The sequence below is a fragment of the Gorilla gorilla genome, chromosome 12, assembly GCF_029281585.2.
Source record: "Gorilla gorilla gorilla isolate KB3781 chromosome 12, NHGRI_mGorGor1-v2.1_pri, whole genome shotgun sequence".
Lineage (NCBI taxonomy): Eukaryota > Metazoa > Chordata > Mammalia > Primates > Hominidae > Gorilla > Gorilla gorilla.
The window spans coordinates 64864972-64879481 of NC_073236.2; the positions used below are offsets into that span (position 1 = coordinate 64864972).

The 14510-nt window shown below is 46.7% G+C and overlaps 2 long non-coding RNA genes across 3 annotated transcripts in view; one reads left to right on the top strand and one right to left on the bottom strand.

The window, feature by feature from the left end:
* Nucleotides 1–3874, top strand: part of LOC129531650 (uncharacterized) — a 40629-nt gene extending 36755 nt beyond the window's left edge. Inside the window, exon 5 of the long non-coding RNA XR_008676955.2 lies at nt 1823–3874. This is a non-coding gene — a long non-coding RNA (uncharacterized lncRNA). The remainder of the gene's footprint in view (nt 1–1822) is intronic.
* LOC129531649 (uncharacterized) overlaps nt 1–13103 on the bottom strand; it is a 34478-nt gene extending 21375 nt beyond the window's left edge. For both annotated transcript variants that reach the window (XR_010129940.1, XR_008676954.2), the window contains exon 1: nt 12891–13103. This is a non-coding gene — a long non-coding RNA (uncharacterized lncRNA). The remainder of the gene's footprint in view (nt 1–12890) is intronic.
* Between the last annotated feature and the right edge of the window lie 1407 nt (nt 13104–14510).

Consider the following 14510-nt stretch of genomic DNA (forward strand, 5'->3'; position numbering starts at 1 on the left):
AAAAGTATGTTGTTTACAGACAGGGTTTCACTCTGTCACCCAGGTGAGAGTGCAGTGATGCAATCATAGCTCACTGCAACCTCAACCTCTTGGCTCAAGCCATCCTCCCACCCCAGTATCCCCAGTAGCTGGGGCTACAGGCATGCACCACCATGTCTGGCTAATTTTTTTTTTAATTTTTGGCAGAGACAGGGTCTCGCTATGTTGCCCAGGCTGGTCTCAAACTCATGGTCTCAAGTGATCTTCCTGAGTTGCTTCTCAAAGTGCTGGGATTATAGATGTGAGTCACTGTGCCTGGCCCCACATGTTTTTACACTGGGGCCTGAAAATCATGTTCCCAGAACTGCCCAGCACCAACCTGCCAGCTCTGTGAATTCCCGCTCAGCATCCCTGAGCACCCCCGGTGAAGAAGTGGAGAAAGGAGGGGGTTTCTAGAGAAAGTGTTTACAAGGAGACAGAAAAGTTGAGGGGCCAGCAAGAAAGTGGTTCAAGTGATCAACCGAGAAGGCATCTAGGATGGGTGGAGTCAGCAGGGGACTGATGTATCAGAGGAAAAGGAAAGAGTCTGGGATCTGGGGGTCTTACACATAGACACCACTAGCTGGAGTAGAGGTAGAAGTGTGATTGCACCAGAAGGACAGGGAGCTGGCTAGTCTGGGGCCACAAAAACCAGAGTTTAGGGGAAGATCAGGCAAGCTGTGGCTGTTGATCATGGGACCAGGCTGAGGATGGGAACCGGCGGGAGGATGGGAGCAGTGTCTAAGCAGCAAGTGGAGCACAGTCCCTGATATTCAGAAATTTAGGCAGGCAGGCAGCACCAGAGAAGTTGGCACTAAGGACAAGGGTCCCAGCCACTGTGCAGGGATTCAATGACAAGACTGGAGTGGGGGGGTGCCCAAGCCCTAGAGGGACTCGGGCCTGGACAGGCTCTCAGAACCAAGGCCAGAGCACTAGTGTCCCCATGCCTCCCCCAGAAAAACCCATAACAAGAACGGCACACAAGAAAAGGGCCAGGTGGGCTGTCTGGGAAGGCCAGCATCTCCTTTGCCACGGCTCCTCCCGTGGGTGCCCATTATTACTCTGTCCATCGTTACCGTTTGGCACAACCCTCCCCCACAACACTTTGTTCTCCCTTGATAGCCTGGAGGCTTCTGAAAGGGAGACACTTTCTCCCCTTTACCTGCTCATCCCCAACACTAAGCAAGGTGTTTGGCACATAGTAAGTGCTTAATAAATGGTGTCTGGCTGGCTGAGCGCCGGCCGGCTGGAACACGGATGGTAGCCCTGCTGGACATTGAGAGGGAGGCAGGGGTGCATAAAAGGGGCATCTGCCAGCTCTGGTATAGACCGCCTGGGTTCTAAGCCTGCCTCTGCTACTGCTAAACGGACCATCTCGGCCAAGTTATCCAACCTCTGCCCCTATGTTTCCTCACTATAAAATGGAAATTTTTATTTTGTATTATCTTATGTACCTTTGAGTAAATGTGTACATAGCACTTAGAATAGTGCTGGACAGCACTTTAGGAGGCGGGGGCGGGAGGATCACTAGGTCAGGTGATCCAGACCATCCTGGCCAACACGGTGAAACCCCGTCTCTACTAAAAATACAAAAAATTAGCCGGGCTTCATCATGGGCGCCTGTAATCCCAGCTACTCGAGAGGCTGAGGCAGGAGAATCGCTTGAACCCGGGAGGCGGGGGTTGCTGTCAACCCAGATCGCGCCATTGCACTCCAGCCTGGGCGACAGAACGAGACTCCGTCTCAAAAAAAAAAAAGTACTGGACATGCCACGCACTTGCTAACACTATCATTAATATGACAGGTAAATAACATCTTTGTGTGGCGTGTTGCAGCTGTCACAGCCGCCAGCAGACAGCCGACTCCCTCACCAGTAAGCACCGCGGCTTAGGTAGGCGGCCCCCTTCTCGCTCCCCAGTGAACGTTCCGAAAACATCTGCGGGGTCCAAGAGCACAGGGAGAACAGCGCCCCTGACGCAGGCTGCGCACCCGCGCGGAGGAGGCAGCGCGTCAGTCCTGAGGTCACCGCCACCCGCTCCCGGGGGACGGCCGCCTGAGGCTGTGCGCTGGGCAGGTGAGGAGGCGACCACCTCCCAGACGCCTGCCGGAGCTGCGGCGCACCGACTCCCTGCTTCTCCGAGCGGCGAGCGCCACCTGGAGGCTCCCTCGAGATCTGCATTTAGGAGGCGACGGGTCCTTTCATCGTTTTATTCATTAAACATTTATCGAGGCCTGGAGCGATGGTTCAAGCCTGTAATCCCAGCACTTTGGGAGACCGAGACGGGCGGATTACGAGGTCAGGAGTTGGAGACCAGCCTGGCCAACATGGCGAAACCCCATCTCTACTAAAAATACAAAAATTAGCCGGGCACCGTGGCGCACACCTGTAATCCCAGCTACTCATGATGAGGCTGAGGCACAAGAATCGCTTGAACCCGAGAGGCAGAAGTTGCAGTGAGCGGAGATGGAGCCACTGTGTGTTAGGCTCTGGTGACGTGGGGAGAAATAAAGATAATGTCTTGTTTCCCAGGGCATTAATAGCGTGATGGGGAAGACAGGCCATCAACAATGTGCAACACTAAGGGCTAGGAAAGAGGTGGATACAAAGGAGGGAATAAGGAATGTGGTCATTCCTTAAGGTGTTTGTCGGTGCCAGGTACTGTTCAAGGCACCAAAAAGAATGGAACTAAACAGAGGTCCTGCTCCCAAAGAGCTCATAGTGGAAGGACAGCCAGACAAGCTTAGAATTACGGGACAGGCGTAAGAAGGAGCCAGACTGGGGACCAGAGGCGTCCGAAGGGAAGTCCAGGAAGTACCGCAGGAAAACGTGATATATATTAAATCTTAAAGAATGGGCAGGATTTTGCCAGGCTTAGTGACAAGATATCTTCCGTAAAATCGTGGAACTGAAAAGAAAGGATATAGGTTGAAGAAGGGCTAGTTCTGTGTCTGAAATAGAAGGAACATGAAAGAGAAGTGCTGGGACATGGGGCAAAAAACGGAGTTTGGGGCCAGATCGTGAAAGCCTTGGTTTAACAGGTGAAAAGTTCAAATTTGATCCAGGTAGCTGGCAGAGTCAGAGGTTCTAAAGCAGAGACCTGCTCTATAGAAAGCTCACCATGAAGTACAGCAGTGATGGTGGATGAAGATACCAACAGCTCAACCTCCTATGTGCCAGGGAAATGCTGAGCGCTTAGCACCTGGTATTTATCTTAATTCTCTAAATGGGCCTATGGGGTAAGCATATTATTATCCCAATTTTATTGGAATACTTCCCTGCTAGGGCCCCTAAACAGGTAGCCATCAAATGCCTGATAAATTCCAACTAGCTTTAAATTCTAGTCGCTACAGAGCCGAGCCCTTCCATCGCACTGAGCTGTAGGAGCCAGATGGGCGTTACAGACAAGACCTACTCAGTAGGTGAAATCAACAGAGCCTAATGACTATCTAGATCTGCAAGATGAAGAATAGGAAAGAGCTAAAGACAAGATTACGATGAAAAGTTTGATTTTGAAATAATACATTTTTAAGAGCTGAGAAAAACCGTATCCATCATCCAGAACAACCGCCTATTCTACCCACACTCCCAGCACCACATCAGTGCACGTGTGCCTGTAGTCACCATTCTGCCTTGCCTCCTGCTGGCATGGATGAGTGCTGCGTGTTCCTAAGTGCCACCTTCCGCTGTGCACTCGATCCCATCCTCGCGCCCACTCAAGAACACCACTTCATCAATTGGTCCATCTCTCACATACGAAATTTTCGGTCTTTCTACTGAGTCATTCCCATAAATACACATGTGTACTACAATTTCTCTCATCATAAAAAATGATAAAAATATTTCCTTGACCTCAAATCTCATACCCCTGCCATTCAATTACACCAATCCTCTCCAAAAGAGTTATTTATACTCAAACTCCACTTTCTCTCCTCTCGTTCTTTCTTGAACCCACTTCAATCAGTTTCATTCTCACAACTTCACCACAATTACTCTTCAGGTCCACATTGCAAATCCAACGGTCAGTTGAGAGTCCTCATCTTAGATGACCTGTCAGTAGACTTCCACACAGTTGAGCCTATTCACTCAAGTGCCTAAGGCTATGCACATTCTTCTCTACTGACACTCACTTCCTCGTGATCCTGCCTGGCCTCACGTTTACAACTCCGAATGTATTCTTTCCAGCCTGAACTCTCCTCTGAACTTCAGACCCATACATCCCCAACTACTGACTCAACATCTGCACGTGGATGCCTAATGCGTTCAAACGTAGCATGTCCAAAAGCAAATTCCTAATCCTCCCCCTTCAAACCTTTTGCTCCCACAGCCTTTTCCATCTCAATAAATGAAAACTCTAATCTTCCAGTTGTTCAGAACAAATGCTTTCATCATGTTATCTGTATTTGTCAATATAAATTAGGTGATGCTTCCATAGCAAAGAACCCCAAAAACACCACAAATGTTCATGTTTTTGCTGATGTCCAGGCTGAGTTGACAGGAGACTCTACTCATCAGTTTCACTGAGGGACTAAGGCTGACGGAGGCTGTATCTTGACAAAATGTTTTCATGTTTTTTGAGAGAGGGGAAGGGGCATGTTGCAGGGTCTTGCACTTGCAGTGAAATGCTTCTGCCCAGAAGCCCCGTGCACCTCTTCTGCTTACATTTTATTGTCCAAAACAAGTCATATGGCCACACCTAACTTAAAGGAGGGTTGGAAGCACAAACTTACTAAGTGCCCAAAAAAGAAAACAACTGGCTGGGCACGGTGGCTCACGCCTATAATCCCAGCACTTTGGGAGGCCGAGGCAGGCGGATCACGAGGTCAGGAATTCAAGACCAGCCTGGCCAACATGGTGAAACCCCATCTCTAATAAAAATACAAAAATGAGCTGGGCTTGGTGGCAGGTGCTTGTAATACCAGCTACTCGAGAGGCTGAGGCAGAGAATTGTTTGAACCCGGGAGGCAGAGGTTGCAGTGAGCTGAGATTGTGCCACTGCACTCCAACCTGGATGACAGAGCAAGACTCCATCTCAGAAAAAAAAAAGAAAACAACCAAAATATTTGTGAACAGCTCTAATGATGACCACATCATGCTCAACTCCTTTTTTGCCCCTCCCCTTGCACATGCAATCCACCAGCAAACCTTTTCTGACTTTCCAAAATTATCCAGAAATCTGATCTCTTCTCCAGCTCCTCCAAAGCACCAACATCTTTCATCTGGGTCATTACAATAGCTTTTACTGGACCCCCAGCTCCTGCCCTTGCCTCCTCCCACCCCCTACAGCCTGTTCTCCACACAACACCAGAGCAATTCTTTTAAACATGTAACTCCACTTCTCAAACCCCTCTAATATTTCCTATGTGACTGAGCATGAAAGCCAGAGACCTTCCAGTGACCCATGATGCTACACAACCTGCCCACTTTGTCCCCACTTCTGGAAACTAATCTCCTGCCAGCTTCCTCTTCAGTCCCTCTTGTCCAGCCACAGTTCTTCCTGGGACATCAAGCATGCTCAGCCTCAAGGCCTTTGCACCCACTGTTTCTTCTTCCTGGAATGCTCTCCCCAGGTAACCATATGCCTTTCTCCTTCAGGCCTCTGCTCAAATATCTCCTCCTAGAAGCCTTCCCTGATCACCTTATGTAAAATCACACACATGCACACACACACTCCACTCACACCTCCCTGCCCCCTATCCTGTTTTATTTCTTTTCATAGACCTTGTCACTGTCTGGCACATTATATGTTTAATTTGCTTAATATCTGTTTCCCCACTAGAATACACATTTTATGCAGGCAGGAATTTTCTTTTGTCACTACTGCATCTCCAATGCTTAGAACAAAAATGTGTCAAACATGAAGAAGTGAGGCCCAAGGCTGGTCAGTGCAGAGCTTGAAGTAAACTGTAGCTCTCTGGACCCTCTATCCAGGGCACCTCTCAATGGTGCCACGAGGCATTTGTGAAAGGATGTAGTAGGACACACATCGCTTGGGGAATGAAGAGCTGGCGGTTTACCTAAGCCAGAGCTAATACCAGAGTGTGGGAAACTGGAGTGACTACTCCACATTTTGCACTGAAGGCCCTCCCTGTGGGATGTGGCTGTGGGCAGTGGCTGGGGGGAAACCCTCAGAGCTCCGTTCTGTATGCTGAAGAAACCACATGCAGACACCCGGGAAGGATGACTCAGTCTAGTGGTGATCCTTGTGATTGGTACCCAAGGGGCTACCAGGCTTCTTATTATTAACATGGTAGAAATTAAATGAGACTTAATGCAGGGAAATGTTTGTGGGAAGAGACATTGTGTTGATCAAGCAACCAGCATTCTCCAGCTGCTCCATCCCAGCACCTGCTCTGCTCCCAGCTCCACCTCAGCCTTGCCTCTGGTCTCATCCTCAGACCCAGAAGCAGCATCTCGCCCTCCTGCCCCAGCAGAGCCTGGCCTGACCACAGGCCCCAGCACCAAATGCTGGCCCTTCCCCAATGTGTGGTCTGTGTTGTCTGGCCTCACCTCACCATTTTGTCCTCGGTGATGGGCAGCCACAAGAAGTGGCAGAGCAAGAGCACAGCCGGAGTTGTCGGGATCCTGCCGGAAACAGCAGGCACATGCTCCCATTGGAACAGGAAGGCATCAGCTGCTTCTCAGTGCCAGCCAGTGAGTGAAAGGTGAGGGATTTACTAAGAACATGTACAAGTTGACCAAGAAAATGGCTCCAAGCGAGCTCAGCTGGGCTGACACTGCCTGTGCTGGCCTGTGAGCCCCACACCAGGGGGCCCAACCCATCCCCTCAATGTGGACACGGATTCAGAATAGCCACATGAGCATCAAGCCTGCATCAGCACCTCCATGAGGTCCCTGGGAAGACCTGGACGTGGTATTCAGGCCTCTGACCGTGAAATATATGTGTCCTGACAACAAATGCATCAGAGTTGACCTGATTACAAACCTGTTTCAGGCCCACTGGGTGATCCAGGACATCTGGCTAGTAATTGTCCCCCTCTCACATCATCACTGATTACTGTTCTCAGTCAATCTCTCTCTCTCTCTTCTTCTTCTCTCCCTCTACCTTCATCACTTCCATCAGAATAAAACATGCTGGTAATTTCTCTCTTAAAAAAAAAAAAACCCTATTGGCCTTACATCCCACCCACACTTCTATCTGATTTCTCTGCTGATCTTTATTCTAAACTCCCCTAAGTCTCAACAATGCTCATGGCTCTCATCTCCATCTCTGCCTTCAGTAATCCACACCAGGGTTTCTCCCCCCAACTCACCCAAAACTCCCCTGGTCCAGGTCAACACTTAACTCCTCTCTGCCCAATGCCCTAGTCATCCCTCAGCCACATCCACTCCACCCTACCCACATTTGACACAGATGATGGCGCATGCCCGCTCCTTGATGACATGGTGTCCGACACTTCGGTCCCCAGAACACCCCTTTCTTCTCTTCTCCCATTCTAGCTGCATCTGCATGGCCCCTTTTCTGCCTCTTCTTTCCTACCTCTTAATTTTGGAAATCCCCAAGATTTAGTAGTACTAAATCTCTGTCTCTTACTCATATTCATTTTTAAGGTGATCTCACACACTTCTGATTTTAATATTTATCAATTTAAGATTCCATAATTTTCAACTCTACCTTAATACTGTCCTGAACTTCAGTCCCTCCATGACTCAACTACCTATGCAACATCTCTGTGTGAACATGAAATTAGCAGCACAAACTTAACACACCCAAAAGTTTCTCCTTGCTTTCCTTTCTTCCTCCCTCCTTCCTTTCTTCCTTGCCATTTTTTCCATTCCTTCCATCTTCCTATCCTTCCTCCTTTTTTCCTTTTCCTTTTTTATCCTTTCTCTCTTTTTTTGCTTCTTATAATAGGGAATTTCTAACATCCACAAAACTAGAAAGACAGACTTGTGTAGTGACTCCCCACTACCCATCACACAGGTTCAGCAATTGCTAACTCATGGTCAATCTTGTCTCTTTTCCCTCCGGCCTGAATTATTTTGAAGCCAGTCCTATAGATGTTGCATCATTTCATCTGTATATATTTCAGTTTGCATCTCAAAAAGATAAGGCCTCGTTTCTAAACATAACTATCATACTATTATTATATTCATTTAAAAAATCTTAACATCTCTAATAACCACAGTGTTCAAATTTCTCATTGTCTCATAATTTTTGTAAGTTTGATTCAAAATCCAAAGAAGGCCCACCCAGTGTAATGCATGATATATCTTTTACATCTCTTTTAATCTATAGGTTCTCTCTCCATCTCTTTTTTCTTTTCAATGTGCTTGTTGAAACAAGGTACTAGAGACTTTTCCTTACCTTGCTTTTGCTGAATGCATCCCATGCTACAGTCTAACATGTCCCACCCCCTGCTCTAGTGTCTGCAAATTGGTGTTTGGATTCTGGAGATGGTGGTATGGTCTCCCATCAAGAGGCACAAATTGTCTGCTTTTCTTTTTGACGTATTCTGAGCAGTTTATGTTCACTGCCTGGGCCTATTACCTCAAGAAGATTGCCAGATGGTGACATTCAAAACCTATCATTCTTCTTCATTCGTTAACTGGGATCCTTCCATGCAAAGAAATGTCCCCTCATCTACTGCTTGGTTACCCTGAGGTAAAGTTTGTACAGGAAAGGCAGTACAAAATGGCTTTTCTTTCCATTTTTAACTAGTTTTTAAAATAATGAATTCATTCCCTGTCATTTTCCAAAAGATACCAATTATGAGACCAATGTTAATATCGCCATAAATTCATGGACCAAACACATTCGATGATGTTTCCATCCACTGTGGTTTTATCCTTTTGATGCTCACATTATCCCATTTTCAGCAAACGGGAGCTCCTCCTAGTTTGCTATTTAGTCCTGTTGACAGAACCCTAATCATCTTTGATAGTTTCCTTGCTATCTGGTACTTCAAGAAGCTCCAGGACATCTGGTCCATTTTCTGCCCCAGACTGTGGATCCACAAACCTGGCAAATGGCGTTCAAGCCCACAGTCGGTGTGCTAGGGTCACTGTTGCTCCTGGGTTGGCTCAAAATAAGTCTCTTGATTTTCCCCTCAGAACTTGCACCTCCTTCAGTTTTCCCCATGTCTGTAGATGGCAGCTCCATTCTTTCATGGAATGGAGACCAAAAACCTTGGAGTCAGCCTTGAGTCTCTTTCCTTCACACATATATATCCATTCTATCAGGAAATCTATTGGTTTCATCTTCAAAACACACCCAGACCTTGACCACTTCTTACGGCTGACGTCGCCACTCCGTGGTCTATCATCTCTCACCTGGCCTTCACAATCACCTCATGACTGGTTTTTCTGTGTCTCCCTGTTGTCTCCATGGCAGCTAACATACACCTTTTAAAATTTAACTCAGACCTTGGCACTGTTTTGCTCAAAACCATTTCCAGTGGCTTGTCATTTCACTTAAAAATCCAAAAGTCGGCCAGGTACAGTGGCTCACCCCCATAATCCCAGCACTTTGGGAGGCCAAGACAAGCAGATCACTTGAGCCCAGAAGTTCAAGACAAGCCTAGGCAACATGACAAAACCCCGACTCTACAAAGTACCAAAAGATCAGCTGGGTATGGTTTTGCACGCTTGTAGGCCCAACTACATGGGAGGCCAGGGCAGAAGGATTGCCTCAGCCTGGGAGGTCAAGGCTGTAGTGAGCCATGTTTGTACCACTGCACCACAGCCTAAGCAACAGAGTGAGACGCTGTCTTAAAAAAAGTGGTCATTTGCCACGTGCAGTGCCCAGTGCTGCATCCCGGGGTGCTATCTCTCAGCAGGGTCTGGGTCAGCGTCTGGTGCGAAGTGGGGTGGATACCTGAGCACAGGGGTTGCAGCTGACTGGCAGTCACTGGGAGCCCTCCAAGAGGCCACTTGGGCTCAGAAATCAGGGGACCACATGGGCTGAAGACTGGAGGCTCTTTCTCAGGTGGTTCTGGCCTTGTCATCCCCAAGGGACTCTTGCTCCATCCTGGAGAATACCTGATTTGGGACATCTGATCCCCCTGGTGAGGGAGGGCTCAGAATTAGACCTAATCTGATTTCAGTAGTATGACATTTCTTGCATCCCAGAGTTTGTGCAGCAATTTCATACTTGCTTCATGCATAATGTGTATAAACTGAATAATAAACATGCACAAACCATTTTCCTGATATTTTCATCCTATGGAGCATAGGAAAATGGCCTTAGGGCAACATCAGGGGCTTAGAAATGTATAGAAAGTTGCCAAAGAAGGGGTCGCCTGGTCCTGTTAGAGGTAGAATTCTGCTTGTATAGAAGGCGGAGCTGATTCCCTAGGATGATTCTGGAGCGCCAAGGTGAGTATACTCCTGGCACAACTGAGCTATCAGAGAAGAAAAACACAACTGGAGGCCGAGTGCTGCATCCCCTACTCCAGTCCCAGGGTCAGCAGGCAGCTGCAGGTGGTCCTGACATTTCCCACTGCTTATTAAAAAGGAAAACATTTAATAAAACAAAACACACGCTTGTTGCTCAGCAGGTCCAGGCACTGCCAAGGATACTGATTCCCATTTACTTCAATGCTCCAATTGGCGCTTCTTGTCTGCTTTCCCTGGAAATGGGCTTGCAGCCTGGAAAACAGAGTACAGTGAGAGAAAAAAACATGCTTATCCCAAAATGAAAGAAGGGGAAAGGCACACCCTCTCCAGATAACACTATGAGAAAGGCCTCACCCCAGCCCCTTCATGCGTGAGATTCTGCGCTCCCTCCAGGGATAGGTTTGTGGGATTCCCTGCGATGCTAACACCTGAGAGCCTGGACCACATCCCACAGTCCCAGGATTTTCAGGTATTCATGCCAGCAGCAGATGGAGCTTAGAAATAACAATACAAATGTTCAAGTTGAGTGGGAGCTTAAATATCCTCATTTCTTTTTTATTTTTATTTATTAATTTTTTTTTTTTTTTTTGAGATGGAGTCTCGTTCAGTCACCCAGGCTGGAGTGCAGTGGCACGATCTCGGCCGACCGCAACCTCCATCTCCTGGGTTTAAGCGATTCTCCTGCCTCAGCCTCCTGAGTAGCTGGGACTACAGATGCATGCCACCATGCCCAGAAATTTTTTGTATTTTTAGTAGAGACAGGGTTTCACCATATTGGCCAGGCTGGTCTCAAACTCCTGGCCTCAGGTGATCCACCCACCTCGGCCTCCCAAAGTGCTGGGATTACAGGTGTGAGCCACTGCAACCAGCCAAATATCCTCATTTCATAGAACAGGATGGCAGGCCCAGAAGGTCAGGTGAACCACCCAGATGATGGGCAATGGCAAATGTTCTCTCTTGTCCACACCAGTGGTCTTACCCACCCAGGGCAGTGGGAGGCCTGTGAGATCTCTGACATTGTTTTCAAACATGTTTGGAATCACAGGCAAATAAAGACTACTGCTGTCCAAGAAGAAAATAAAGATCACCTGTAATTTTCCCATCCCAGAAATAACTTCTGTGAATGCTGTGGAATATATCTGCCTCTGTGCTTGTCTCTCCCCCTCCCTTCTAATTCTATGCTCAACACTAGAGAAAACAGTTTTCAAGCACATATATAAGGGTTATGACATTGTCTGTATACCAGGCCACAAAGGATTACTTGATAAATTCCAAAGAATCAATGTCATACAGAACATGTTCTCAGACCAGAATGCCAAAAAATTAGAAATAACAGAGGGATAGTTTATAAAAACATATTACTGGAAACTAAATAATATATTTTAAAAGGTAAAAAAAAAAAGTATAGCAAATGGCTAGTTGCTTAGAGTATCAATGAAATGGCTAAGTATCAAAATGTGTAGGACTTACAGCAGTAGACAGAGAGAAATTATAACTTCAAACACAAGTAAAACTGTAAATTCAAGAAGTTGGAATAAGAGAAACAGAGCCAAGAAACAAGAAGGAAAAATAAGTAAAGAAAGGCAAAAATCAGTAAAATGGAGAAGGAAAAAACAGAAAGAAATGACCAAATCAAAAGCTAATTATTTGAAAAGATTAGTGAAATAAAATTCTGGCAAGACTGATCAAGAAAAAGAGCGAAAAAGGCCAGGCACGGTGGCTCACGCCTGTAATCCCAGCACTTTGGGAGGCTGAGGCGGGCGGATCACAAGGTCAGGAGTTCAAGACCAGCCTGGCCAATATGGTGAAACCCCCTTTCTACTAAAAATACAAAAATTAGCTGGGCGTGGTTGTGCGCACCTGTAATCCCAGCTACTCAGGAGGCTGAGCCAGGAGAATCGCTTGAACCTGGGAGGCGGAGGTTGCAGTGAGCCGAGATCACGCTGTTGCACTCCAGCCTGGGGCAATAGAGTGAGACTCCGTCTCAAAAAAAAAAAGAAAGAAAGAAAGAAAAAGAGTGAGAAAATGAAATTGCAATAGATAAAACCTACAATGAAAAGGGGGAAAAACAATTACAGGCACAACAAAGATGAAAGAATAATGTAATTGCAGTAACCCTTCTGAAGTAACGTTGTCAAAATATCAAACCTAAACCTGATCATGGATTTGAGATGGGATAGTTCCTTTGACCCCCTTCATGGGCAGGAACTGGAGTGGCTCGTTTCACTCAGCCCGTCACTGGCCACTCCTCGCATGGGGGAGCGTAAGAGCAAGCGGGTACAGGAACCCGAGCAAACGAACCCCAGAACCCGCCGGTCGCTCCTCTCTGGAGGGAGCAGGCTCTATGCATGCTACACAGTAGTGTCCATGCATGTTTCAACCAGCGCTCTTTCAGCTCTGCCGTCCAGGTACGGCCAAGTGCCAACCAGCTCAGTGGAGAGTCAGGGTGGTAGCCCCTGCCCTCTTGGCACCTGAGTTCTCGTTTGGCGTCCAGGAAGAATCAGCTCATACGAACCGTTTGAAAGGTGATGAATGCGGAAGACTTCATTGAGCGGTGGGTGGCTCTCAGCGGAAAGGGAGGCTGGAAAGCAGATGGGAACGTGAGCTTTCTCTGAAGCCCGGCAGTCTCCGGCCAGGTCCCTCTCCGAAGCCGCACCGTCTGAAGTTAGCCGCATCTATCCATTGTCTCTGACACTCAGCCGCGTGTATCCTCGCCGCTCAGCCGCTTCTATTGCGCTGCCAGCTGAAGTCTTTTATGGGCACAAGATAGGGGCGGGGCAGGCCAAAAAGGCAACATTTGCTTGGAAAACCAGGATCACCTGTTTTCACTTAGGGCGGTGGTTCCTGGCTTAGGGATGGGGTTTAGCTGGGAGCCCAGCCCTTCTGTATCAAATTGAGATTTAACTACCAATTTACAGGAATACAGAGGACAAGGGAACGTGTCAAACTAGAGATGCAATCATGGGAAACTCTGGGAGGAAAACAGAAAGCTGAAAAGAAACAGAGGTTATGAGAAATTAAAAGGCAGGTCTGCCAAGTGCAATGTGTAAACTTTGGATTCTGATTCTAATGACAAAGTTATCTCCCCCGCCAAAAAAAAAAAAAAAAAAAGACATTTGTGAGAAAATTGGAAGTTTAAACACTAATTGGGAGTTTCTTGATGTTGATAAATTATTATCTGGGGAGGAGGTAATGACACTGTGAACAGGTTGAAAAAGAGTCTTTGTCTTTTGAAGATTTTTACCGGAGCATTTGCAGGTGTCATTATACAATGTCGGAGATTTACTTCAAAGAATTGTGAGGGGATGTGGTTGGGGCTGTAGATGAAACAACATTGGCCATGAATTGATAACTGCTGAAGCACCAGAGGTTTATTAATCCACTTTTGAATGTATTCGAAATTTTCTAAAAAAAAAAAAAGTTTTTAGAGTATTATGAACAACTGTATACAAATAATGTGAAACTTTAGATGTTATAGACAACTTTGTGGGGAAATACTAAACGCCAAGATATAGTATACTCGAATAGACTAACAAGCATTAAAGAAATTGAAACGCTAATCATAGCTCCTCTCCCTAAAGCCCAGATAGCTTTACAAATGTGCTCTACCTGACTTCAAGAGACAGATTTTTTTATCTCACAAATTGTTCCAGCAAGTGAAAAAGAGAAAATTGTCCAGCCTTTTTTATGAAGCTAATGTAATCTTGATTCAAAACTAGATTGGGCCAATACAAAAAAAAAAAAAAAAATTACATGCTCATTGTATTTCTGAATAAGTGATATGGTTTGGCTGTGTCCCCACCCAAATCTCAAATTGAATTTTATCTCCCAGAATTCCCACGTGTTGTGGGAGGGACCCAGGGAGAGGCAATTAAATCATGGGGGTTGGTCTTTCCTGTGCTATTCTCATGTTAGTGAATAAGTCTCACGAGATCTGGTGGGCTTATCAGAGGTTTCTGCTTTTGCTTCTTCCTCTTTTTTTTTTTTTTTTTTTTTTAGACAGAGTCTTGCTTTGTCACCCAGGCTGGAGTGCAGTGGCTCAATCTTGGCTCACTGCAACCTCTGCCTCCCGGGTTCAAGCAATTCTCCTGCCTCAGCCTCCTGAGTAGCTAGGATTACAAGCACCCGCCACCAC